Consider the following 26,644-nt stretch of genomic DNA (forward strand, 5'->3'; position numbering starts at 1 on the left):
CCGGACCCGCCCCGCGCCCCGCCCCGCAGAGCCGGGCCGCTGGGGAAGGCGGGCGCGGCCTCCCGCCCAGCCAGAGAGCCCGGGGGTCCTCCCGCCCGGGCCCGTTGCTCCTAGCCGGGCCCCTCCTCCCCGGGGCTCGCCCCTGAGCCGGCCGCGCCCTGGCTGGTGCCGCAGCCCCCGCTCCGCGGCTCGCTAGCCTGCCAGACGCCGGCGTGCGCAGGGCGCTTGGATGAGCAAACGGCAGGGACCGGATTTCAGGCCCCCTCGGCCCCGCTGCGCATCCGGCCTTTGGAACGACAGGGAGCTGAAGCCCTACAGCAAGCACCGCACACGCACCCCATCTTCTGAGGACGTCCGCTCCAGTTTATTTCTCTCCCCAGGGTCCCAGGGGAGCAGTCAAGGACCCGCGCAACGGCGGAACCCGAAGCTGCCAGCGCTCAGGCCGCAGACCGAAGACCTGCGCGGGGACTGTGCTCTGGGCACAGCCGCGGGTGCAGCCTCCAGGCGGCCTGCGGGACTCATGGCAACTCGGAACCCCGGGAGGCGCTTGCAGCGGAGGCTACGTGGAGCCTTCCATATATGGGCTCCTGCCTGGGCCCTCCTTAGAAGTCTGAGAATACCAATTAATAATTCAGGGCTTGGGCAGTCAATGATTCACTGTCCCTGTCCTCCAGCTCTGCCACACACGCGCCACGGGCACCTGTTCGATCCTGGCCAGGTGGCTTCTGAGTCTACTGTGAGACAAGGGGGGCAGTGATAATATTCTAATGATCGTAGTTACTGGGCCCGCCCTTATGCCTGACACTATGCTCAATACTTAAGAGCCTTAACTCGTTTTCTCTGAATAACTCTTAGGAGAGGACCAGAGGGTTCCCATTTTGCGGATAAGGAAACTGAGACTTGAGGGTGTTAGGTGATGATTCCAAGAACATACACAAGTGCCCAGGCTGGAATCTCCACTCAGGTCAAAACCACCAGCTTTTCCTCATGACCTGAGATGGGCCACAGCGCCCAAAGGGCACTTAAAGGAGGCTTAATCAGGCAGCCTCTTTATGGAATAGGGGGTGGGCAGAGGGCTACAGGGAGAGCCCAGAGACAGGGTCTGCTCAGAAGGTAATGGTAGGGTGATAAATGAAAAGGATGAACTTGTCCTCTATCCTCCTGCATTAAAAATCTCAAATACACAGTCTGTCTGTGTGCGAGACCACAGGCAATTTATTTAACCTCTCTGAGCTTCAGTATTTTCATTTGTGAAATGGGAAGAACAGGAGAACCCACTTCCTAAGACTGAAAAGGATTAGATGAGATGATGCATGTAACATGCTTCACGTGGGGTCTGGCGCATGGTAAGCAGTCCAACAAGTATTAGACATTATTAAGTCATAAGATTTTTTAAAAGTGGACAATGGCCAGTTAGGCAGGGCGGTGGACAGTAGGGGCAGATGGAAGGGCAAATCCCAGAGTAGGGAACAATGTCTTCCCACAGAGCACCCTCTCTCTACCAGGCGGCTTGCTTGCTGAGACAATGTCCCACCATCTCAGAGGCAGACACAAGAGATGGTCTGGAGGCCAGGAGCATGTAACACCCAAATGCAGGCAAGAGGAAGGGTTGAGGCAGTTGTCCGGGTGACAACCTGGACGAGCAGGCTCAGGATGAAGACCAGAAGGGCCACCTCTAGCCCTGAAACAATCCTACAGCTGCCTCCCTGGCTCTGCTCATATGTCCCCATTGAATGAAGATGGCTGGGCTGAGACTATGTGGGCTGGAATATGAAAGGGAAATTCAGCCACCAGCAGTCTGTCCACTGAGCATCAGTGTCAGTGGACACATGTCTGGGCAGTGATGCCAGAAAGACCTTTCTATTAAACATGGTTCTGATTGAGTCTCTCTTGTGCTCAAAACCACGCTGAGCTTCCCTGATCTATAGGAAAAAGCCCTAACTCTTTAGAGAGACATTCAACACCTTTCACAATAGTGAGCCCAAACTTCCTCTTCTGTAATGTCTTTTCCCAAGAAGCCTTTCCTCCACCAACCTTTCTCAGCCATGATCCCAAGCTGCCTCTGTCTCCATGTTTGGCACTTTCTTCACTTCCCTCCACTACCTGCCCAGATTCAGACATCCGTAGGGCCCCAGTTCAAAGCCATCAGCCCAAGGAAGCCCAGGACACCACCCCTAGCCCCAGGCTCCTACGGTATTCCACATACTCCCGCACCCCTCTTCATTTTCCTCCTCTCTCTACACTGTCCGCTGCCCAGGCAGCTCAGCCCTCAGGAGGCTTCTCTGTCCATCTGCAGGGATGCCCGCCTCCACACCCAAGGCTGCAACTTCCTCCAGGGCTCCCCAGGGTGCCTCCCAGGCCCTCCCCACTCAACCAAAGCCCAGCTCATCCTCTCCTGACCTCCCTCCTGGATATCAGGTCTCAGTAAAAGCAGCAGCACCCACCTGTCTCCAAGCCACACACCTGGGCATCAGTTTTCACTGTTCCCTATGTGTTCATCCAAGCATGTTCAATCTCCAGGTCAAGTGTTGCCCAGATGATCTCAGAAATCTCTACATCCCAACTGCTGCCTCCTTATCCAGGCCCCTACAGGTCTGCAGGGCCCCCTCACTAGTCGGTCCCCCGGCTCCTGTCTACCCTCTCAGTCCATTCTTTGGGAATCTGGTCAACCCTGCTCACCTCTCCAGCTCTCTCTCTCCCCCGTGACTTCTTTCAATCCCCCCGGCCCATCCCTGTCTCTTATGCTGGGATTTCAAACACCTTAAAATGCATTTGAGGTTTGGACCACTGGAGACAAGCGGTCCCCATCCTGCCACCACCAGCAGCCTGGAGAACTCAGCATGCAGCTCCCCACTCCAGGAAGCTTTCCCTGCAACCACATTCTGGCCTGAATAACACTCCTCAGTGTCCTCACAGCACCCTGTCCCTCCCCATCAGGGTCCAGACCTCCAGCATCAAGACATCGGCTTTGGCAGCCCGTCAGAACCAGCAGGAATCCCACAGCCCCCACCCTTCTGCCACCTGCTGTGGAAAGGCCTTGGGCACCATCTGCCCTCTCTGCCAACCTCCAGCTGCAGTGACAGGAGAGCATGAGGACGAGGGGTGGTGACATGCAGGCCCCGTGCTGTGGGCAGAGAGCAGACAGTTTTGATTTTTCAGGGAGTGAGAAAGGCAATGCACACTCTGCCTTGGGTTTGCCCTCATAGCTTTAATAATCCTCACAGAAATTAAGAATCGCCCAGGTGAGCACACGCTCTGCCAGCAAGGGCTGGGGTGGGCGTCTACACACAGGGTCTCATCTCATTCTCCAAACAGCCCTTGACGTTTTACAGGGCAGGAAATGGAAACACACAAAAGTTGAGGCACCTGCTCAGCTCCTTCAAGCCAGTAGCTGCAGGGCTGGGACTCAAGGCCAGGCCCGTCTCCTGTCACTGGACATCAGGAAGGGCTCCCACTGTCCTCCCTTCATGCCCACAGTCTCTTCCCCAACAGCTGCCAGAATGAGATCATGTCACCCTTCCACCACCAGATCCTACATGAATTGGCCTCCTGAAGCCTCTTGACTCTCACTCCTTCCGTTCTGCCATCCCTCAAGCCAAAACACACATGTCACCCATCTGAACATGCCAAATCTGGCCTCACCTCGGGGCCTCTGCTCTCGTTGGTCACCCCATCTGGGACACATTCCCCGAGAGAATCACGTGTCTTGATCTCTCACTTACCTGAGGAACTGCCACCTTCCCGGACCATTCTATCTAAGGCTGCTGCCTCCTCCCCTCTAGGAAGTAAGATCCTGGAGAGTAGGATCTTGGACTGGGGTGCTCACCTCTGTATCATGTCCAGAACAGTGCTTAGCACATGGCAGTCACTCAGTAGATGCTTGATGGTGGATTAACTGACTAGTCAGTGAAACTGAACACAGTAGGCTTTGCCCAGCTGGAAGAACCAAGCCCACCATTGGGAAGTTACACTGACTCCCGGAGGCTCTCTCAGCCATTTCAGAGCATGTCTAGATTTGTGGGAGATCACTCTGCAGCAAGTCCCCTCCAGCTCCCCTCCAAAAACTCCTCCTCACAGTGCTCCCTGTGGACACCCCACAGCACCCTCCATACGATCTCTTCCCCACCCTCTGGGCCACTGGGGCCCAGGCTGTCGTCTGTGGTGGGGGAGCAGTGAGGATGTCCCCACCCTACTAATACCAGTTACAGATCTCAGTTGTATGCTTGAGTCCCAAAAAGAAGCGCAGCCCAGAGCCAAGTCACCACCTCCCAGTCCCCTCATGCTGGTCACTCCAACCACACGGGTCTATCCTCAGGTTCTCAAAGAGCCGATACCTCCACTGGGAGCCCATTCTCCATTCGCTTTGCCAAGTAATCCCCTCTCCTCCTCCAGGTCTCAGCTTAGATGTCACTTCTTCCAGGAAGCCCTCCACTTCTTCCAGAGGCCCTCCTCTGCCCTCTGCACCTGACTCTCCTGGCGCTCCACTTATCACAACGTAGGGGTCAGTATTGTTATTAACCCATTGTATAGATAACAAAATCGAGGCCCAGAAAGGCCACCTAGTTCAGAAGCTGCAGAGCTGAGACTAGAACTCTGAGATGTGAACTCAGATTTTTCCAAATTTAGGTTGCCCATCTCCCCGCCTAGCTGCAGGCTCCCATAGGTGGGTGGGCCACGTCCACACGTGCAGCCCCTAGACTCTGGTATAGTGCCTGGAACAGATAGTTAAATGTTGAAGGAAAACAGCCTCCTCAGCTTCAGGCTCTCACCTTTCTCATCCTCTCCAGGGTCCTCTTCACCCACCAGCCCACAGACACCTCCCTGCCATCTGCCTCCCTCTTCGTTCTTACCCACAAAGACACACCCTCCCCCCTCCAACATCAATTCATGCAGATAGAAGCCGGAGGCTGACCCAGCTAACTACTCTCCCAGGCAGCCAGGATACCCTGTCACCTGCACCCACCGCCGACTGTGGAAAGAGCTGGACACACTGGACAGGTGGGAGTGGGTGGTTGAGGCCTCTAGCCCCCAGCTCAGAAGAAGAAACTCCAGAACATTTGCTAATGGATCTGCCGCTGAGGACGTGGTCCTGGGAGTTCATCAGGACCTGGGACATGGGAAGTACCACCGGAGGGAGCAGAGTGTACCCCGGGGTCAGCCAGACCAGGGTCCAAATCCAGGTTGAGCCACTCCCCACCTGCTTCAGGTGACATGGAACACATCTCTCTGGGCCTGTTTCTTCATCTGTAAAAGGGGTTGATAATCGTAGGAAGGACAATTATGGGAGATAATATATGTAAAACACTCAGCATAGGGCCAGGCTACATATGCCACAGTAAATAAGACTTATTATTTAATTTGCAAATGCAGATCACAAAAATGCTTCTTCCTTGTGCATTATAAATTATGGAATGGATCTAAGTAAAATTTTCTTGGCTGGTGAAGACACACAGAAGATACGGGGGTGAGTGGCTTTTTTTTTTTTTTTTAATGTTTATCCAAAAAAAATTTTTTTTTTAAAGTTTGAGAAACACTGATACTAATCCAAATCTGAGCTTTTATGTGGGAAGTTTCCAGTAGAAGCTGCTTTGGACTTTATGTTATGCCACCAGAATTTTGTCTATAAACTAAATATCATAAAAGTGACTCTTTGATAACAGGACCAAGATTCAGATGAGCTAAGGCAACATAAAAACTTACAGGAGAAGCCTGGGCATGTGTCAGGTCCTTGACCTCTGACCTTTAGTACATTTTAAAATCCAGCCTCAGAGCTCAATCACAGTGTACAGTTTATGCATCCTTTTCCCTTGGATTTCCATCCCATCTGGTGTGAATCAGCCCCTCCATTAACATTCCAAAACACACTTCACGTATACAACATGGGCTGCTGCATGGCTCTTCCAGGGAAAAAATTCAAGGGCCAGAGGAAATTATTTCTCAAAATACTACAATCACTCAGCCTGCAATGTAAACTTTAGAAATGCCTGCTCAGGTAGTGAAGGGTTATCTAAATATTTTTGGTAAGTATTTTAAACAGCAGAACAAACATCTGTAGTTACTCTCTCAGCAGCGTTCTCAGAACTCTCAAACCCTGGCCCTGCAAGCTCCTGGTTCTTAATAAAATGGAACATTCTGGAAGTCACATCTCAAGAGGGACATTGCAAAGTGAAACAAGACTCAGAGAAAGAGAACTGTAATGATGGCATAACCAGGAGCGCTTTCGCCAAGAGCTGTGACGAAATATAGACTATTAGAGCCAAAAGGTTTCATGTACAGAGAAAAAATTCTTTCATCTTCTCTAGCTCCCAGGCCAGTGCCTGGCTTGCAGTAGGTCCACAACAAATTATTTATGGAGGAAACGAATGAATGGTTGAGTAAATCAATAGTGGAGTGGAAACTGGGGCTCTGAGATGCTAAATCTTTTGTTCAAAGTCACACAATTAGTGACAGACTTCCAGCCCCTGCCTCCCTGCTCAGTTAACTCTCCACCAACCACCCTCTGTGTTCCCCTCTGCAAAAGGCCCAGCAGGAGATGGCTCATGCTGTGACTGACTGGTGATGACTGACTGGGACTCTGGTACGGGCACTAAAGCCCTTTCTAGCTCTGTGGGATTGAGCACGGTAATGATTAGCAATATCTGGCCCCTGTAAGGAGTGTGGATGGTGACATCCATGTCTGATGCCTTGACCCCGAGGATCTCTCCTTCCTAACTTCCTAGAATTCTGTAACAGGCAAAGAGCACGCTGCACTGTGCAAAGATAAATTTGAGCGGATCCAGCCACCTGCAGCCTCAAATGCCACGAAAACCCTTTGAAAAACTCAAATCTCCCCTGGTCACCTGCGATCCTAGAGCTGCCTATTTAGATGGCTCCACCCATCCCAGGAGCGTCTGCACTAGGTAGAGGCAGGCTGGTGTGCCCTCTTGGCCTGTACAGCTGTGTGTTTTCTGCCTGGTGGCAGGCTCATCACCGGGGTGTTTGCCTGAAGAACAGACACAGGCAGTACCAGGCTGAAGGGAAGGACGTCTGCCTTTGGGTCACCAAGTTCCTGAGCTCAACCCTGGGGGAAAGCATGTCTCTGGGCCTCAGTTTGTCACCTGTAAAGTGGAGAGGTTATGTTAGGGGGTTCTTAAGTCTCTCCTAAGAGCCCACAAAAGATGTCCTTCAGTTCTGAAAGCCACAGACCCAGGAAGAATGCTTGGATAAGGCCCTTAATTATGAGATTCATTTATTCCTTTTACAGATATTTACTGACATTTTACTATGTGCCAGGCAATGATCGAAGCCTGGAGGAAACAAAACAGACAAAATTCATACTCTTGGCCAGGAAGACTCTACCATTATTTAGAAGGAAAGGGTGTCACAAACCCTTTGGGGAAGCTGAGAGTTGTGGCTCTTGTCCCCTAGACTACGCACAGATTCGCACTCGCCCCACTACAGTTCCGGAGTCTCAGCACCCTGGAGCCCAGCCAAAGACCCACAGACATCAGATTAAGAGCCAAACTCCAAAGCCTCTGCTCCTTATCAGTGAGACAAAATGGCAGCTCTCCTGCCGGTGGGCCGGGCAGGGAAGGCCAGGCTGTCAGGAAGAGGCTTGTGACGGGAGGGACAGGTGAGGGCTCTGGCATCAGACAGGTCTGGGTGACCCTGGGCAAGTTACAGACCTTCTCAGAGCCTCCACCTCTCCCTGTAAAATGTGGACAGTGATGGCACCTGGGTAGTAAGGTCCCTGGAAGCAGTGAGGGGGCTGCTCAGACAGTGCTCGGCCCAGAACCAGCGCTCCCCTGGGTGAACCGCCGCACCAAGGCTGGCCCTTCTGCCGGCACCTCCCTCCAGCCCCAGCCTCGGAGGCTGGCTCATCCTCACTCCCTTTATTATAAAATCCCAGATCCATATGCTTGAGATGGATTTCCAGTCTGGACAAAGCTCCAGGCCGCAAGGGAATAAAGCGCAGGCATCTTGACCTAAGTGAGGAGATGGAGAAGTGGGGGGGGGGGGGCTGTCTTTGAGGACTTGGGGCATTCAGTAAAAAGAAATAGCCTGTGGCTATAAAATATCTTAAGTCTTATCTTCTCCACATCTCCCTTTGGTTTTCACTTTCCCTTGGCCTTTTTCCTCATTAACACGAGTGAGGAGCACCACTTCGTGCACGGCTAGCAGCATCGCGCTGGCACAGACCACCTCTTTCATCTCCTACGAGCTTCCGTCCCCCCAGACCTCTAATGGCTACTCTTGTGCCCCCTTCAGTCCAGCTTCCTGAAGCTGCCTGAGGAATGACTGGGAAGTTCTTAGCTATCCCCTCCTCCTGTGTTCATTATCTCTCCAAAGACTTCCCAGTGGAACTAGGGTCAAACTCAAACATGTGTCCCAGGTCTGTGAGGCCCTGCAGATGTGGCCCCGTCTACCCTGCTAGCCTCATCTCAGTCACACCCCTGTCCCATTCTCCTGCTCCTGGGCCTCTGCTAGCCCACGTGACACATTTACAACCATTAGAACGAGGAGCCCTTTTCTCAAGACACTTCACTTCCAACTGCTGGAAACCCAGCATACTATCCTGACTTAGTCAAAAAAACACACTCATTGCATGAGTCAAAAAGTGGAGGTAAAAAATTATACAGATCTACAATGGGCATCTGAGCTCAGTAGAGTGGCTGAGGTATAATGAAAATTCAAGACACACCTTGACCAGCACCCAAGCATGCAAAATTTATCAGGAATATGCTCTGGGCCTCCCCTTTCCTCTGTCTCCTCCATCAGAAAGCAAGGCCCTGGAGAGCAGGGGCCAGGGATCAGAGCAGTTAAGGGGTTTGGTTTTGGAAGTTGGATTATATTGGGTTTGAATCCCAGCTCCAGCCTTTCCTAGCTGTGTGGCCTTGGCAAGTCACCTACCCTCGCTGAGTAACTTGTAAAAGAGGGTTGATAAAACCACATATTCTGGAGCCATTGGAGCATCACATTGGATAATGCTTAACCCAGTTTCTTCAACAAAGGAAGCTTTCCATCAATGTCAGCCATTACAATTGGCTATTACTCATAACCAGATTTCAGTAATGAGTCCCAGCTTGCCTGAGTGAGGCAGAAGCTTTGTCAGAGACTGCACACATTTCCCAGTAGGATGTTTTTCTTAATCAGCCTCTCCTCAGAAAGTTTGTAAACTTGGAAAATAAATAAAATAAAAAATAAAACTTCTCAGCCTTCCCAACTCAGCTGGCCATGGATGTCTGCCACCTGTGAGAACAATCTAGTGGTCAGTGGAGCGAGGACAAAGATGCCTTGATGTTCCCCAGCCCCGAGACAGCATGCCAGCACACATCCGTGATTCTGCAGGGCAAGCCCATGGGCAGCAGGCCTGGGTGGCCAGAGCCAAAGCTCCAGGCTCAGGCCATCCTTGGTCCCGTCCATCCTGCGTCCCGTCCATCCTCTCTCCAGGACCTCCTCCTAGGTTGATAAGGACCGAAAGTGTCCAGGAGGATAGCAGGCACGTGGGATGCACTTTGCTAACAGAGGTCATCACTATGTCAGTAGAGGGACAAGCACCAGCCCTGGTCTCAGGACCCTTGATTCCAAGAACCAGGTGCTGCACATATTTGCTGTGTAGCTTTGGGCAGGTCACCAAACCCTTTGATGCCCAGTCTCCCCATCTGTACAATGCAGATAAAAATCACACTTACTCCTCCTGCCTCAGCCTGCTTATCACAAATCTGGTGTGGAATCCCAGCTTTGCCACTTCTTAGTTTGTGATCTTAATTACTCTACACCTTACTTTCACCAGCTGTGAAATGGGAATAATGATTTCACCCACCTCCCAGGGCTGCTGAGAAGGTGAAATGAGACAGTGCGTGTAGGATGCTTGGCCCAGGGGCTGGCACACAGTAAGTGTCCAGTGGTAGAGAATTGACACTCCATGGTAAAGAATGACTATAACACCGAGTTTAATCACCACCACCACCACCACCACCACCACCACCATCATCATCATCATCATCATCATCATCATCATCATCATCACTCCCATTCTGTGTCTGCTTATTTTGTGCTGGGCAACCAAGCCAACCATTTGACTGGCAGTACTTCATCTCACCTTGACAAGAGAGCAGGCCTTGTGCACAGGACTGGGGCCATCGTCTTAGGCAACCCGGTAGGTCCATATAAGCCAGGCTCTCCCTGCCCCACCCCAGCAGGGGTCTGCTACATTCAATCCCATCACCAATGGCTAAACCTCTTCCACCAAAGGCCCTGTCAAGCTGGCTGGAGGTGGGGGCATGGGGGCAGAGAAGGAAGTAGGCTCCTCTCATAACAAGCCCGCCCCTGGACAGTCTTCACCTGTAAAATTGGGAGGAAACATGCTGTCCCGAACCCCTGGCTCTCCCTGAGGATGGGAAGTGCTAAGGTCTGGGTGAAGGTAAGAGGGTGTTATTTATTTTACCCTCCAAGAGGTTTGTCATTTTCTTCCTTTCTTATTTTGTCTTGTGTCCTGAGAAACTTCTAAGTTGGAGCAAGAGAAGAAACTAAAGAAAAAATGAAGAATATTGAACTCAAACAATTGTTTCTTAGAAACAAAGCAAACTGAGGATCAGGAGGAAAACAGATGAGGAAAGAGGTGGTGTTTCATGTGATCTAACAGGCGACTGAGTGTGTGTGATTATCAAAGTCCGAGAGCTAAACATGCAAAAGCCACAAAGAAATACCCTCAAGAAGAAAACAGTTAAATAGGCACGTGAAAAATTATTAATCTCATCAGTAATTCATATGCATGTGTATAGTTAAACACTTATTAAACGTGGGGTAAACTATAAGATAATATGAACCAATAACATGTATCTGGTGATGATGAGATGTGTTAAAATCTACACTTTTATACCTACATACACACAAACACGGAGCCATAATACACTAAGTACTTTCACACTTTGGAAAAATCATACAGCAACAAGGAAAACTGATTTCTGATCAATTAATCCTTTTCTTAGAAATGTATTCTGCATCAAAAGAAAACACCTATATTTATCCATGTATTTTTAAATGCTATTTCATGGAAGGAAAATGAATAAAATTACAAATATAAACATAAAGTTGGTGTAACAACATAGGAAAATGTCACAATATAATATTAAGTGAAAAAGAGCAGAAAAAGTGTATATACATAATGATTAAAACCACGACAATCATCTGCTTAAGAACAGATCCTCATGCAGGAAAATCAAACCCTTGCACTACGTGGACAGATAATGAGGGAAGCTTTGGTCCTTTCCGAATTTCCTTTAAGGCTTTATCACTTTTTTCCTATCCCCCTCTTTCTCTAAACTCTGCCCTGAGACCGGCCCCCACTTCCTGGGAGGGACCAGGAGCTGCGTCCTGCCTCCATCACTGCTCCAGCCTCGCCCTTTAATTTGATTCCTAAGTTGTGTTGCTGTTTCTTGAAACTGCAATTCTCAAGACAAAATGGTCGGAGGGCGTGTGAGCTCAGCCAGCAAACAAGCTCCAGCAAATACCTCATTAGGGCCAACACATTCAACGCTGTGCTGGGGCCAAGGAATTTCACATTTGGACACGAAATGTCAGTCCCCACAAAAGGCCCTCTGAGGCCTCGGGAGTGAGCTCAGAACACTGCCCTTCCCCGTGCTCGCTGGCTTTGGCACTGGCGCCCCGTGGGCACGGGTCATGCAGGGCAGAGCTTACTCCACCCCCCCCCAAGGCCTGTGGCCACTTCTCAGCCCATTCTGGGTCATGGGCTCCATCGGGAATCATTTAGTAAGTGCTCAGACTTTGCAGATCATTTTGAGGTGTTCATAGATCTACATGGTGAAAGTTCATTCGTTCATTCATTCACCCATTTGTGTACTAAAACAAGCATGCACGGGGGGCCTGTGATGTACCAGGCCAGGAGGATTAATACAATTGTGGGAAAACCTGGTCCTTGCCCTGGAAGAGATCAGTGTCTGAGAGTAAACAGAGAACAAGGAAATAGTTTCCCAGAAACTTGGGTTGGGATGGTATAAAGTATAAAGTTTTGTCCATATCAAAAGGTAGTATCTAATGAGTGCTTACTAGATGCCAGGCTTGGTTCTAGGCCCTCTCCTTTATTATTGTTGTGGATCACGTGGACTATTGCGGGTTATGTTTAATTCACTTACTCTCCCAACGTCAGAGGAAGATACCAGAGTATTATCCAATTACAGACGAGGAAACTGAGGCACATGAAAAAAAGCAGTAACTTGTTCTAGGCTGGTCAGCAAAGAAGTTTGAGACCCAGGATCCTCACCAGTGCTCAGGCTGGTAACCAGGCAGCATCCGTCACAGTGTGACTCGCCGGTGGCAGGGCTCAGGGGATACAAGGGGCTGATCAGCAAATGAGAGGAGACCCGCAGGACTCCTCGGGCTCCCTGTGTGAACAGACACCTTGGTGTTCTGGATTTTACGTCTTAATCTCGGACTGGATTAATAGCAGGTGCCTCCCTGGGAGAAGCAGCCCTTATGCGGGCTGCCCCTTCCAGGTTCTGAGTGACCGGGGAGAGGGTCAGGCCCCCGACAGGGAATTGCTCACTCAGGGCCAGGCTGAGTGCACCTGTATGGACAGCCGGGCTCCTCTCTCCAGGTCACCTGCCTTCCCTCCAGACACCCCTTCTCTTCAACAGCACAGGGCGACTAGGAGGCTCTCCAGAGGTAGATTCAGCAAGTCCACACACAATGGACGAGGCTGCACCAATGCAGCGTCACATTACAAGGCAGAATGTCTTTTAGGCTGAAACCAGGAAGAAAGGCAGTCCATAGGGGTCAGTTACACTCATAGGCCTGGGTTCAATATCTTGCTGTGTGACTTTGGCACTTCTTGGAACCTCAGATTCTACGTCTGCAAAATGGGGAGAATAACTGTACCTGCTTTATAGGAATGTTATGAAGACTGAATGAGTTAACACGTGCAGAGAGCAAGTGGCTGGCACATAGTAAGTGCCAATAAATGTCAGATACTGTCGATTATAGAATGAGTGATCATACTAGCAAATCCACATACCCAGACAAATCCACATCATGTAGATCTACTTCTCTCTCTGCAACAGCTATGTATGCATTGAAAAGACTGGAAGGAGAGACACTCACACATTAATAGTGGTGATCTCTGCCTAGTAAGATTATGAGTGATTTTTTTTTTCATTACATCTTCCCATTTTCAAAAGATCATATGTTTTTCTTTTATAATCAGAATAAAATCAACAGATGAATCTTTATAACTGAACCAACAGAAGTGAGATAAGTGGTTTAGAAACAGAGGATGGGGTCAGAAAAGCAAGTCTCAATGCTGGGGGCCTAACACTGCTCAAGGAAGAGGGGGCCTAGATTTGCAGATTTCAGCCTCTTTTAAGAGGATGGTTTCAGATGAGTAAAAGAAAAGTCTGACCTTGTGTTTGGGATGGAGGCCCAGGCTGATTCTAGATCTTTGTTTCTGACCACAGAATCCTGGAAGTTCAAGGTCAGAAGGCACTTCTGTGGTGATCTTGTCAAATCTTCTGCTCCAAGAAGAAATCCCCCCTACCATACCCCAGACACCCGGCTTCCTTGAATGCTTCCTCGATGGGAATTCAGTACCTGAAGAGGTAGCACACACCCCCATCTCCGAGTGATGATGCCAGCAAGCTCTTCCTCTCATAGTTGAAATGTCTTCCCCATAATGTTACCATTTGGTCTTTCTTCCAACCTCTGGAGTGATAAGGAAAAAAATCTGTCCTTCTACCCAAGAGAGTTTCTGTATCAGTGAGTATACCTCCAGTTGCAAATAAAAACCCTTGACTCAATGACAAGCAGTTTGGAAGTGGCTCTGTCTCCATCACACTGGCCCCAACCAGTTCCACTGTGGCTTGACCTCAGGAAGAAAGCATCTGGCTGCTGCAGTTCCATGTGTCCTATTTAGCCACTGAGTGCCCAGAGGAAGAAGACAGTATGTCTTCCTGTGGGTCTTTCTTCCCAGAATTCCCAGCCAACCTCTCCTCACTTCTCATTGGATAGAGCTGGATCACATGACCACACTGAAATCTGAACCAATCATGAGTGAGGACAATGGGATTACTTCCACTGGCTTAGAAGGATCTAGGTTTACTCCTGAGATGAAGACACAGTCCTCTACCATGAAGACGAGCAAAATCAGGGTTCTCCCAGAATAAGGGGGCGGTAGATGTTTAGTAAACAGCAGTGGCTCCGACAGCATCTCTGACTCTGTGGAGTGGTAGACAACTCCCAGGGTGGACGTCTGTGGTTTGTGCCTGCCCAGGATCCACTCCATGTGACAGCACCTATTTTTGCTCTGAGGCAATTCCAGATCATCAAATCCAGGATCCCATCCTCTCGAAGACCTGGCTGGTCAGCTTCTCTGGTGAGTCTATGAGTGCTGCCTATCCTTCTAGTACACTCCTTCTTATAGTTTCAATAGCCAGACCCAGGCTCTGTTACTTGCAGCCAAAGAACTGTAACCAGTCCATCGGATTTAAGGGCACTGATTGCTTCCTGATCCACTCTCCCGGGCTGGCAACCACCTGGAACAGTGCTCAGGCCCTACAGTCTAGAACCTGGGATCTGGGGGATCTGGATTAGAATCTGAGGATCTGGATTCTCAGCAATAATCTGACTAGCTGTGTGATCTTCTGCAAGTTGCTTAACATCTCTGACCAGTCAGGGCCTGACATCTTGATCCCCCCCTCAAAAAAAAACAAAAAAACAAAAACCAAAAAAACCCTCATGAATGTACCCATCCAACTCAAGAAATCTCACTGCAGTCAGGAGTCCTAATAATAAACCACTAATCACCGTCTACTTGCTTGTGAATTATTAAATTTCAAATCACATTTCCTCTCTACACCTTAGTTTTCTCATTAGTAAAACGAGAATACTAATAGCATTGCATAGGGTCTTTTGTATGATTACATGGAATAATATTTGTGAAAGTACTTTCAACACTGTTAAATGCCACCAAATGCAAGAGATTAAAATTCCCAATATCTATTAGAAACATTTGCTTATTTATAACTAAATAAATGATTTTAAATTATAAGTGTGTGTAGTCTTCCTCTCTCCCTGCTTCTAAAAGGATGCTTCTGTGTGCATACTTGGTGTTGGATTTCTATGATATTAATGGAGATAAAGGATAAAACTCACACACACAACTGGAGAAGCCAGAGGCTAGCTGATGTATGTAGTTAAGAGAACTGTAACTCCTATTGGAGTTAAAAAAAGAAAAAGAAAACAGCCTTAATCTAAAAGGTGAAGGTGGAAGAAAAAAAAGAACAGGCACTAAGAAGACAGTTTGCAAATCTGGAAAGAGAGGAGAGAGATGTTGGAGGTGGCTGCTGTGGATATGAGAAAGTAAGGGCAGGGGGAGGCGGGCAAATATTAACTGAGCTTCTACAGGTACCAGGCACTGTGCTAGGCTTGGGATACACACGTCCCTGGCCCTCCCAGAGCTTGCAACGTAGCACAAGCAACTGGCCTCCCCCTGCCCCACTGCCCCCTCCTGCGAGGTCCCCACAGACATCCACAGTTGCTCCTCTTCAGCCCCAAGGGCACCTCCTCAGGTCAGAGTCTTGTCTTCTCTCCCTGGATTACTCTGTCAGTGGGCTCCCTGCCTTGAGTCCCGACTCCTCCCCTGCAATCTGTTCTCTTCACTGCCGCCAAAATGTTTTTTTTTTTTTTTTCAAAATGTCAATCTGATCATGGCTTGCCCCTGTTTTAACTTGCCTTCCTCCTCACCCCTTTCAGGAAGAAGTCATAATGCCCAGGCTCTTAGGCAAGGCCTCCAGAATCTGGGTCTGGCCTAACCCATGACCCCTCCTGCCCCAACATCCTCTGCATCTTATAGTCTTGAATTTTCATATTGTCTGAAAAAATCACCAGGGTCCTCTTTTGCACCTCTTGCTCTTTCAAACCCAGCTGGGCCTCATTCCTCCTCCCTGGCAATCGCTCACCTTGCCCCCACCTCCAACAGAGCTAACCCTTCCCTTCTAGGGCACTACTCTCTTTATACTCAGCAGTGATTGGTGTACACCTGTGTTTGATACTGCTGCCATCTTAGGGACAGCAATGCATCATGGTCATCTCTAGCATAGCTCCAGGCATGGGGCGGATGCACAAAGAACTTTTGTTACTGATGGTGACAGAGATGAAAGGGGACAGAAAGATACATCCTGCTGTTGGGAGGGGGAGGCACTACCAACTTAGTAATTCAACTTGAATTTATGCATGGTGGAAACTTGCTGCTTTTGAATGGATCTATTTTTTCTATCTCTTGGCACATGTGGACCAAGAGAAGGCAATGACCTTTTAGCTAATAAAATATGCTCAAATGACACAATGAAACACGATTATTTTCAAACAACAAATAACAATAAACATAATGAAGAAAATGAAAATCTCCTGGGAACACACCACCCAAAGGTAACCCCTGCTGAGGTTTCTACAGTGGGCTCTTCAGAACTCTTCCCCAGGTTTAAGTTACATCTGTCTGTAGGGTGTAATATGACCTAGTCCCTTCATGCCCACAGGGTCCCAGCTTCCCAGAATCCGGGTGGAACTTCCCCCAGTTGGATGGGTCAAGGGACCCTCCATTTGGGTCTTTGGCCCTAGGCAAAGACTTAGCTGCCCCCAGTCCCAACTTGGGACCATCTCCAGGCAGATACAAAACAGTCATTTTTCTTTCCCTCGTGTACAGACTGTGCTCCAAACTGGGAGTTTTTTGGGGTTATGAGATTCAACTCATTTGGAAAAGATCATCTGAGGTTTTCCAAGAAAGTCAGATTTAAAGACAGCATAGACTGAAGCTTTATTTTTGTCCAAAATAACCATGAATTATGAAGGCTGGGGGAACAGCTGGCTTTTGTGGAAAAAGAAAGAGTATGAGTAAGATTTATATGCTGATAGGAACATTGAAATGACTCTGAAAGGACCATTGAGTTACAGAAGGGACGAGTCTCTCTCACTTCCCTGTACCCTCCGGTGGGGTGTTCACATAAGGAAATCTGTGACTGGAGGATATGGGTGAGTTAACATTAGGATTTGCCCAATACCAGGGCTGAGTCCCACAGGACCCACCAGAGGTCCTCTGTTATGGCAGCCAAGGAAGTGATGAATTCCTTTATAACCCACTTTGGGGAAAATCCATCAGTTGCTACCACCCTATGGAAGTCATAACCACATATGGATTTACACTTTGACCCAGTAATATCACATCTAGGAATCTACCTATAAATATGAAACAACAGTGTAACAGCTGGGATTATTTGTAATTGCAAAATACTGGAAACAACACAAATTGATCTTCATAGATTAGTTGAATATAAACTATGGTATATTCTTTCAAGGAAATTCTATGCAGCCATAGAAACAAAACAAAATCTCTATAAAGTGACATGGAGCGATTTTCAGGAAATATATTACTAAACAAAACAAGAAAAATATGAAACTTGTAAAATGTGCTTTATATTTTTTGTAAGAAAAGGAGAATATATATGTATTCTTAGTTTTGCACACACACACACAAAACCAGAAGCAATAAACTAGAAGCTAATAAAAATGGGGGGACACGGTGAAGGGGAATGGAGATGGCAGAGAGACATCTATGAATTTACCTTTTTATTTGTAGATTTAAATTGGAGTGTTTTATATATCCAAAGCCGAAATTAAATTCAAAGTATTTTTTTAAAAGCAAATCCTAAATTTGACGTAAAGAGAAACAAAAAAGCCTTACTGTGCATCATATAAGTGGAAGGTACACTATAACCACACAGAGAAAATCATTCATTCAAGTAACTTTGGGCATAGTAGTCTGTTTATCTTTATATGACATTTTCTAATCATAAAAAGAACTGCAAATACATATTGAACTTAATGTAATGGATTTGTTGTTGGTAGAGATACTGGTGGCATAATTCAGAAACTATTTTGTGTGTATGTGTGTGTATTGAAGGATAGAACAAATGAGCAAATATTTGATGTTGTCGGGGACCAGGGTTTTAACTATGGAGAGGGTAGATGCACATGTACAATGAGGGAAGGTGAAGAAAAACCTATGTGATTAGATTTGAATTAAATATATCAGTGCTTACTCATTGTTTTAAAGAATGTATAGTGACTAGTTCCATTCACTAAAAAGGCCTAGAAGCAACAATATCCCAATAGCAATGAGCCGTCCCAGAGCTTAGATCTTGATTTCCAAACACCATATCCCACTAAACGGAATCTGGGCTCACTGGAGATATAGCTAATTCTAGGACTGAGAGGGGAAAAATACAAGTTAAGCCTGAAACATCTCATTGTGGCAGAAAGTAAACATACGTTCTAAAACAGAGAAGTGTGTCAGGGATCTCAAAAGGACACAGGAGCCACTATGAAGAAATTCACATTGGCCAAATTTGGAACAATATGGGCAAAAAAAAAAAAAAAAGAGAAGGAATAATGATGATAATTTATTACAATACATCAAATTTTAAAATTACATCTGAGTCCCTAAAAATATAAAAAATAAAACAGAAGATGTTTACAGAAAGAGAAAAGAAGGGGAAAGGAAGTTTTTAAGGATATTTACTAGTATTTATTGTACTATTCTTACAGTTTATCTGCAGGGTTGAGAATTTTCAAGATTAGAAGTTGAAGAGATCATTACCAAAAAAACAGCTATGTGAGGTGATGGATGTGTTAACTAACCTTATTTTAGTAATTATTTTACATAAATATCAAATCATGTTGTAGGTCTTAAACAGACACAATGTTACATGTCAATTATATCTCAATAAAGCTAGGGGACAATAGATATTCAAACTTTTTAAAAACTGAAAGGAAAAAGAATCATGCATGAAGGGGACATACCAGTAAGTTGCTAAGAAATGGTCAGGAGATCCCGAGCAGCCCATTGTTCCCAAAGGGGTGATAGCGCCCCCTAGGGAGGGTTTACAACCTTAAGAAAACTCCCCGTTTTCTTCCACAGTCAGTGTTACCAGTTGTTTACAGAGACCATCAGTCTCTATATAGACAAATGTGTATACACATATGTTCTTTCCGTTTTCTTGCCCAACGGGAACACACTATGCTCTGTTCTGCACCTTTGGTTTTTCCTCCCTGCAACACGGTACTTGGACATTGTTCCATGGCCCATAGATCAGCTATGTTTCTCTTCTAGGCAGCTTGTCACTCCATTGCCTTAATGGACCATAATTCACTCAGCCAGGTCCTGTATGATGGGCATTCGCTCCCTCTCACCCTTTAACTATGTCCATCTCCCTTCTTTCCCCACTCTTCACCTCCTTACCTCCTTGCCCAGTCCCTTGTCTACATCCAGTGTTGAGTATGATCACCAGTGGCAGCCCTGAGACTGTAAGGTGACCAGCTCGTCCCGGTTTGCCTGGGACTACCCTGGTTGAAAAACTAAGTCTTGCATCCCAGGAACTCCCCCTGTGCTGGGAAGGCCAATGTAGTCGGTCACTCTATCTGGGAGCAAAGTGGAGGAGGCAAATGTGCTTCTGTGTAGAATTCACCCCCTCCAGAAAACTCTTCCAGACACCTCTGCCCAGGCCCCGGCATCCAATGACTTGTAAGTGAGAAGTGTCTGCCGCATCTTCAGATAAGGCTGCCCCACTCCTCAGCCCCTCACCAAGCTACCTGACTCCCTCTCAGAGGCATTCACATGAAAGTCCAGAGCTCCTCCCATGGTTTGAATGCTTGGAAAAGGCATAATAAATTAACCCAGATGGTCGTTTCCTCCTGTGATTCAATCAGCGTGGCCTGGCTCAGGGGAATCCCCTTGTTTTAATCATGTTTCTCTTCAAAATCACTCTTGCTAGGAGCAAGGGATGCCATTCATGTATCTTTGGTTCAAATTATCTCTCACCTATTCTGTCTTTGTAATTTAATAAGCTAGTAATTTTATTGAGAGACTACCTTTAAATAAATATTCCAGAGACCTAAAAAGGAAAAGCCAACATTGGCATAGTTGGGCCCCCAGGGAAACGCTGGGTTTGCATCCACAAGTCATCCCCAGAAAGATCCATCAGGCTGACAGCCTACGGTGTCCTGGTTGTGGAGTGAAGAGCAGCTGTGCGCCCAGGTACACCTGCCGAGGTCTGGCCCCAACTTGTGACTCTGAGATGGGCTAGGGTGGGAAGTGGGGAGGGGCGTGCCTCCGGGGTTGGGGGCAGTGCCCCAGCTGGTTCCAGCGGGTCCTAATGGATCTGCTCCATAGTGTCTCCTTATCTCCTGACCTGGAGAGAAAACCACCCCGGGAGACGTGGGCCCTGGAAGGAGGAAGCAAGAAGACAAGCAGGGGACAGGGGCCTGGGACTGGCTGGGTCACACAGGCCAGAAGGGGCAAGGGGGCTGCATGGGAGAAGGCTCATGCTCTGACTCCTCGCCCTTGGTCCAGATCCTGCATCGACCCCCTTTCCCCACCAGTGATGGCAGAGCTCTGGCCCCAAGGCAGGGCAGATGGGAGCTGGCACTGCTTTCTGACACCCTTTGCCCTCTAGGGCCTTGTACCATCCTGGGCTCAAGTCTGTTAATGAAGTTGCACTTGGCCAGCTCAGGGTTATTTCTCACCTCCTTCTCCCCTGCCCTGGGGCAGACTCTCTTGGCTCCTTATTCCTTAATCACCACCCCCGCCTTTCAATATCGGTGACTACCTCTTCTGATCTCTTATAACCCCAACATCTGACCTGCAGGGCTACGAAAGCAGCCCTTGGACACAGTTTGGCAGTTCCTCAAAAAGTTAAACCCAGAATTATCAAATGACCCAGCAATCCCACTCCTAAATGCACAGCCGAGATCACTGAAAGGCTATCTTCACACAATAACTAGCCCATGAATGTTCACAGCAGCACCATTCACAGCAGCCAAAGTGTGGAAGCAGCCCCAAAACTCCACCACTGATGAATGAATAAATAAGATGTAGTTTATCTAAACAATGGAACTGCTATTCAGCAATAAACATGAATGAGGTTCTGACACGAGCTACAGCATGGAGGCACCTTGAAAACTTCTGCTAAGTGAAAGAAGCCAGACACCAAAGGATAAATACCATGTGATTCCATTTATATGAAATGTAGGCAAATCCAGAGGACAGAAGGCAGATTAATGGCTGCCAGGGGATGGGGGAGAGGAGGCAGACAGTGGCTGCCCATAGGTGTGGGATTCTCATTGGGGTGATGGAAATGTTCTGAAATTAGATGGTGGTGTTGATTGCACGACCCAGGGAAAATACTAAAACCCCATGGAATTGTACACCATAAGCAGGTGACATGTATGTTATGTCAATGATGTCTCACTTTGTCTTAAGAAAGCCGTCCGCTGGGGTCACCCTGACTTTGACCCCAGCATAGCTCCGTATTTCCCACAAGCTGGTTCCTTTAAATCATCTTTAAAGCCCTGTGCCCTCTGCTTCCCATGGGCAGGCTTTTGTCTACACTGGCCTAACCTACAGACGTTGCCCAATTCTTCCCCGCCGGAGGAGCAGACAAATTTGGCGGGGGACAACGATGAGGGGGTGACAACCAGCACAGCACACCGAGACCCAAATCAGGCCATTCAACATCTCTGTCCCTGGAAGTCTTCTGGCCCAGCCACTACTAGGGTCTCCCCTCTGATCAACCATCATTCCAGCTGCCCTTTCTCCAGCCACCAACCTTCCTGGAGGGCAGACCCTCCATGCTGGATGGTGAGGGCCTCCTCTTCACAAATAAAACCCTAGGTGTGAACTCGGGTCACTTCTTAAAGAAGATCTTTTTTTCCCTCCCTGCTACAACATTGTCTTTAGTCCTTGCTCCAGCCCAGGAAATGGAGACAAGGAAAGTCAACTACCAAGTCACCCAACTACCAAGAAGGGGCGTGGGCATAGACCCCTGGGGTCTCCCATTGCGGGGGCTGGCGCTTAGGGCAGCCAAAGCACCAGGAACTTGCCCTCCGGAGCCATGTCTCCCTGTCTGGCCGTTACTTTTATTCGGAATGATGTTGTGGGTAAGATCTGTCCAGCTTCCCCCTTCTTCCTTAATTTGCTTGGCTCAAGGCAGCTTTGCAATCTCCCATCTAAGCCCAGGACTCAGGAGCAATTGATGGCTCTGAAACATGCTAATTAGGTTTAGGCAATAGAGCTCGATGAATTAGAGCAAAACTGCCATTGATTCAGTTATCAACTCTCCTGGAGACGCACAGAGCAGGAATCCAAAGACAACAGGGAGAAAAACAAAGAAACCACCTAAGAAGCCTATTTACCTCCCAAAGCTTTGGTCTTCATAGCAAAATATTTTTAAAGAAAATGACAGCTGAGGAAGACATCTTAACAAATGCAGGCCTCAGCCCCTTGGCTTAAAATTCCTTCCATCTAAAGCACGGTCCCAACAGTGCCAGCTCCTCGGAAGAAAGCCACAGCACTGAGGCTCAGAGAGGTCGGTGACTAGTCCATGGTTAACACAGCTGACAAAAATGGAGCCAGAAACCCTGGCTCTCACACAGTTATCGAGAGTTTGGCTTATGTGCGCCTTGTGAGCCCCCCTGGTGAAGTTCAAAGCAAATCCTCAGATGAAAAGCTTCGTGCAGAACTGTTAGCACAGGCAGCAGGTGCAGACAGGGGGGGTCTGGTCCAGAGGCCACAGTGTGTGCCTGGGACAGCCAGGCTGGGTACGTGTGGACAGTGCCTGGCTGGACCAATCACAGGCCCTCCTGGGGTGTGTGAATTTGTGAAGGAGGCAGAATGGCTCAAAGTGAGGGCGTGGCTCAAAGTGGTACAAGATACACAGGTGGGTGGGGGTGGGGCGGTGGCAGGGAGCAGACCCCACCAGGCAAAGGGGCATGGTGAGAGGATGACTGAGCCCAGGCAGGAGGGAGCAGGTGGCAGAGGGAGACGCTGGGGCCCCACGTGGCCCAACCTGGAGCCATGGCTGGAATGTCAAAGGGTCCCATTTTCCTAGAGGCCATCTGGAGCCCTGGTTTTCACTAGATTTCTCCCTGTCCCCTCTCCTCGACAACCCTCCGCTCTTGAGAACAAGGAGCACTTCTCCTGGCCACTGCCCCTGTCACCAACCTTCTCTGAATTTGCTTAAAACATAAAAGCCTCGTGGCCTGGAAGCCCTTTCTAAGTACACTTAGGCATCTCTCCGGGTGAGATTCTTATTTTCAAAGGGAAGAGCTCCTCTTCGCGCAGGCTCTGTGTGTGCTGGGGAAGGGGCAGTGGAAAGCAGGCTGGGGTGTGAGCTCAAGGGGCCTGTTTGCAAACCCGGGGCTGCAGCTCCTGGAAAGGGGGTGCCCGGGAGAGTGAGCGCCGCCACGTATATGCAGATGCAGAGGTTGTCCAGGCTCAGGACAACCTGGAGATGCCCCTTCCGACAGTTCAAAGGCCACTGATTTTGCCCCCACAGAGGACCTGGTTGGGCCACCCCAGCGACATACTCTAGGCAGAGGCACACTCATAGAGAAAATAAAACTAGCTCACTCGGAAGGCCTGCTCAGCCAAGCAGGGAGGGCAGGATGGATGGAAGCCCTGATGGCCATTTGGGACAGAGGCCCAAACCGGAAACCTAGGGGTGAGCCCCGCAGTGAGGTCAGTGTCAGGCCTGGCGGGGCTGAGAGCCTCCGGGAGCTAAAATAGAAACTGATGCAGGAAAAGAATTTTAAGCTGTGCAAGAACCCAGGGCAGAGCGCGGTCTGAATCATCTCCAGGGGCTGGACACAGGGGCCGCCGAGGGTATTTCCAGAAGGAGTGAATCCGAAGGGATGGGACTGCGGCTGTGAAATCCCATCACAGGGAATCCTGCCAGCGCGCTGGACAGGGGCTCTCGGGAAGGGAGGAGGGAGGCCAGGCCGGCGGTTTCTCTCTGCAGTAGAAGGAGGGCCTCTCCCAGGCAAAGGAGCTCGTGGCAGGGTCCGGGCCCAGGTCAGGAGGATGACGATGCTGAAGGAATGCTGCTTCTGAGGAACCTGGGGACCAGAGACACAGGGTTGGGAGGCCCATGAGGGAGAGGGGGTGGCGGTCCCCTCAGGTCCACGCTGACGCCAGCACCAGTCCAGGCAGCTGCTCCAGGGGCTGCACCCCCCACAGCAAGGCCGCACCTAACCTTTCCCCACCTGCAGCTCCAGCTGCTCCTGTTGACTCTGTGAGGCATGAACCAGTTTCCCTGCACCCTCCTTCCTTTTCCTCTACTGAGCAGCCAAGTCCCAGCAAGGCAACAGTAGGCCCACCCGGCCGAGGCATCTCCCCCATCTCCCCTCGAGGCCCAGGACAGACTTCCCGCCTGATGGGATGCCCTGCGAAGGTGTGGAGGTTTGACCAGCTGAGCAGCTGCGGTGGTACAAAAGCAGGGCCTGCATACAAGCAGCCAGCGGTGTTTTACCTCCAGAAACCTTGGCTCTGGCCAGGACCACCAGGCAACACCAGCCCAGAGGGCGGGCGGCCTGGACACCATGCCTCAGTCAGAGCAGCCTGGTGAGCGGGCATTGCCTTCCCTGCTCCCAGCGGGTTCTGAGAAGGGAGCAGGGGGAAGCCGTCCCGGGTGCTGGCCCACCTCCCCCTGTCACCTCTAAACCTTGCCTTCACTCCCTGCCCTCACTTATAATAAATAAGTAAACCAAAGAAGCAACTCTGACCCACCTCCTTATGCCCTAGCCAAGCCCTCAGGGGGGACCTCAGCCAACAGTCACCAATTACAGCCTGAGAAAGTCGTTCTCACTGACCAGCTCCTGGAAGGGATTCAACTCAGCTAACAATTACTTTCTCACTGACCAGCTCCTGGAAGGGATTCAACTCAGCTAACAATTACTAAGCTCTATCTGGTCCCAGGCCCTGGGCAAGGCAAAGCTGCAAAACAGGCTACCCTCAGGAATTCGCAGGGCAAGGGGTAATAATCACTATCATGGCGAAGCAGCAGAGGGCTAGGTGATGGCAGACCTAGCTGCAAAGCATGACTCTCTGACCATTCAGCTGAGTAACCTTGGGCAGATCACTTACCCTCTCTGATCTTGAGTGTCATTAGCTGTGAAGTGGAGGTGGAGCAGAGGGCACAGTTAATACTCACCACGGAGAATGCTGTGAGGATCCCAGAAGATACTGGCCTAAGACCTAAGCCAGTGGTTCTCAGAATGTGGCCCCTGGACCAGCAGCATAAACATCATTCAGGAACTTACTAGAAAAAGCAAATTCTCAGGTCTCACCCCAGACCTACAGAACCAGAGACTCTGGGTGAGGCTCAGCCACTGTGCTGTAACAAGCTCTGGCCACAGTCGGAGACCCGCTGGGATAGGAGACACCACTAGTCCTCTCCAGTCTCTCCAAAGACAAGGCCCTGCTAGGATTTGCCTTTTGAAGATGGTGTTCATGGCTCAGCTTTATCTCTTGGCAGGAAATATCGGAGAGCAGGTATTAAGGAAGTCTTCTGTGTGACCTCAGCCCCTTGCCACCAGAAAAACTCAGATCCACCATCTAATAAGTTCCTCCCCTGGGGCCAGCATCTCGCCCACGCACTGCTGGCTTGATTCCACAAGGCAGACCCTTCGAGCCTTGAGTTCCTCCTCCCTCGGCCCCAGAGCCCTGCAGGTCCCACTTCTCTTGCCTCGTGGCCTCCTGCTTGGAGGCACTGCCCAAGGTGCAGGTCCTGCTGCTGCCCTGTGTCTCCCACCTTCCTCCCCCAGGGGTCTCGGGCCACTCCAGCCGCTCAGCCAGCTTCCCACCACTGACCCTTCCAGGCTTCTCCCTCTTGACAGTTTCTTGTCATCCACCAGCCACTGTGCTCACTTGCCCTGTTCCTTCGGGGGTCCTCACCATTCTCTGCCCTCTCCCTCCCATCTTGTGGCCTGCCTGGCTCTGCTGCCTCACCCTTCGTTAGTGTCCTCCAGAAAGCCTGGCACCGGTCCTCACAACGGGCTGGGCCAGAAACCAATAACAGCAATCACTGCCATCAACATCATCTCAGCATCAACTCTTCATGGCCAAGAACGTGCGAGTCCTTCACATCAGTATCTCCATAGCCTTCAAATCTGCAAAGGGGCTTTATGACTCCACTTTACAGATGAGTAAACTAAAGGAACGACATGCCCAGGGTCACACAGGGTCACACAGCCAGCAAGAGGGAGGCTTGGGATTTGAACTCCTGCTTGTCTAACTCTGGGAGAGAGAGCACTGACCAGTATATCTTCCAGAAATGGGAGCTCTAACACTGACTGTTTCCTGTCTGTTCTCTGTTAGTTCACTCCTGCCCCGACCTCCAGGACAAGTCTGCTCCCCACAACAGCTGCGATGACCCTGGACTTTAGAGTCCCTGTGAGAGGTGACAGGAGAAGGACGCCCCCCCCTCCCCACCACGGGCCACCCAGGGATCCTCAGGGCTGCTGCAGTGAGCCCCGCCTTCCCTCTGTGCTGGGGATGGCTCTGGGCCATTTCCTTTGATTGTTCAGGGAAGCCTGAGCTCCGAAGGCCAGAGCTCAGGGGACATCAGGGGCCCAGAAGAGACTTCAATCCCTTTCCCAGCCCCTCGCTGAGGGAATGGCTGGCCTGACCCTGCAGCCCCTGTGGCCTCTCTGTCTCTGGCATCTTGTGGAGGGCTGAGCCCTCCCCCACTGCATGGGGGCTGCTGGGGTGTGTGGCTGTGCCTTCTACTGTGGTCTCTTCGCAGGGCCCAGAACACAGCCAGGC

At 49.6% G+C, this 26,644-nt stretch overlaps 1 protein-coding gene across 7 annotated transcripts in view; it reads right to left on the bottom strand.

Moving 5' to 3' along the window:
* Window positions 1–26,644, bottom strand: part of LOC105095098 (heat shock 70 kDa protein 12A) — a 272,860-nt gene that overhangs the window by 67,909 nt on the left and 178,307 nt on the right. The gene's annotated exons all lie outside the window — the stretch shown is intronic.

Source organism: Camelus dromedarius, chromosome 8 (genome assembly GCF_036321535.1).
Source record: "Camelus dromedarius isolate mCamDro1 chromosome 8, mCamDro1.pat, whole genome shotgun sequence".
In the NCBI taxonomy this organism is placed as follows: domain Eukaryota; kingdom Metazoa; phylum Chordata; class Mammalia; order Artiodactyla; family Camelidae; genus Camelus; species Camelus dromedarius.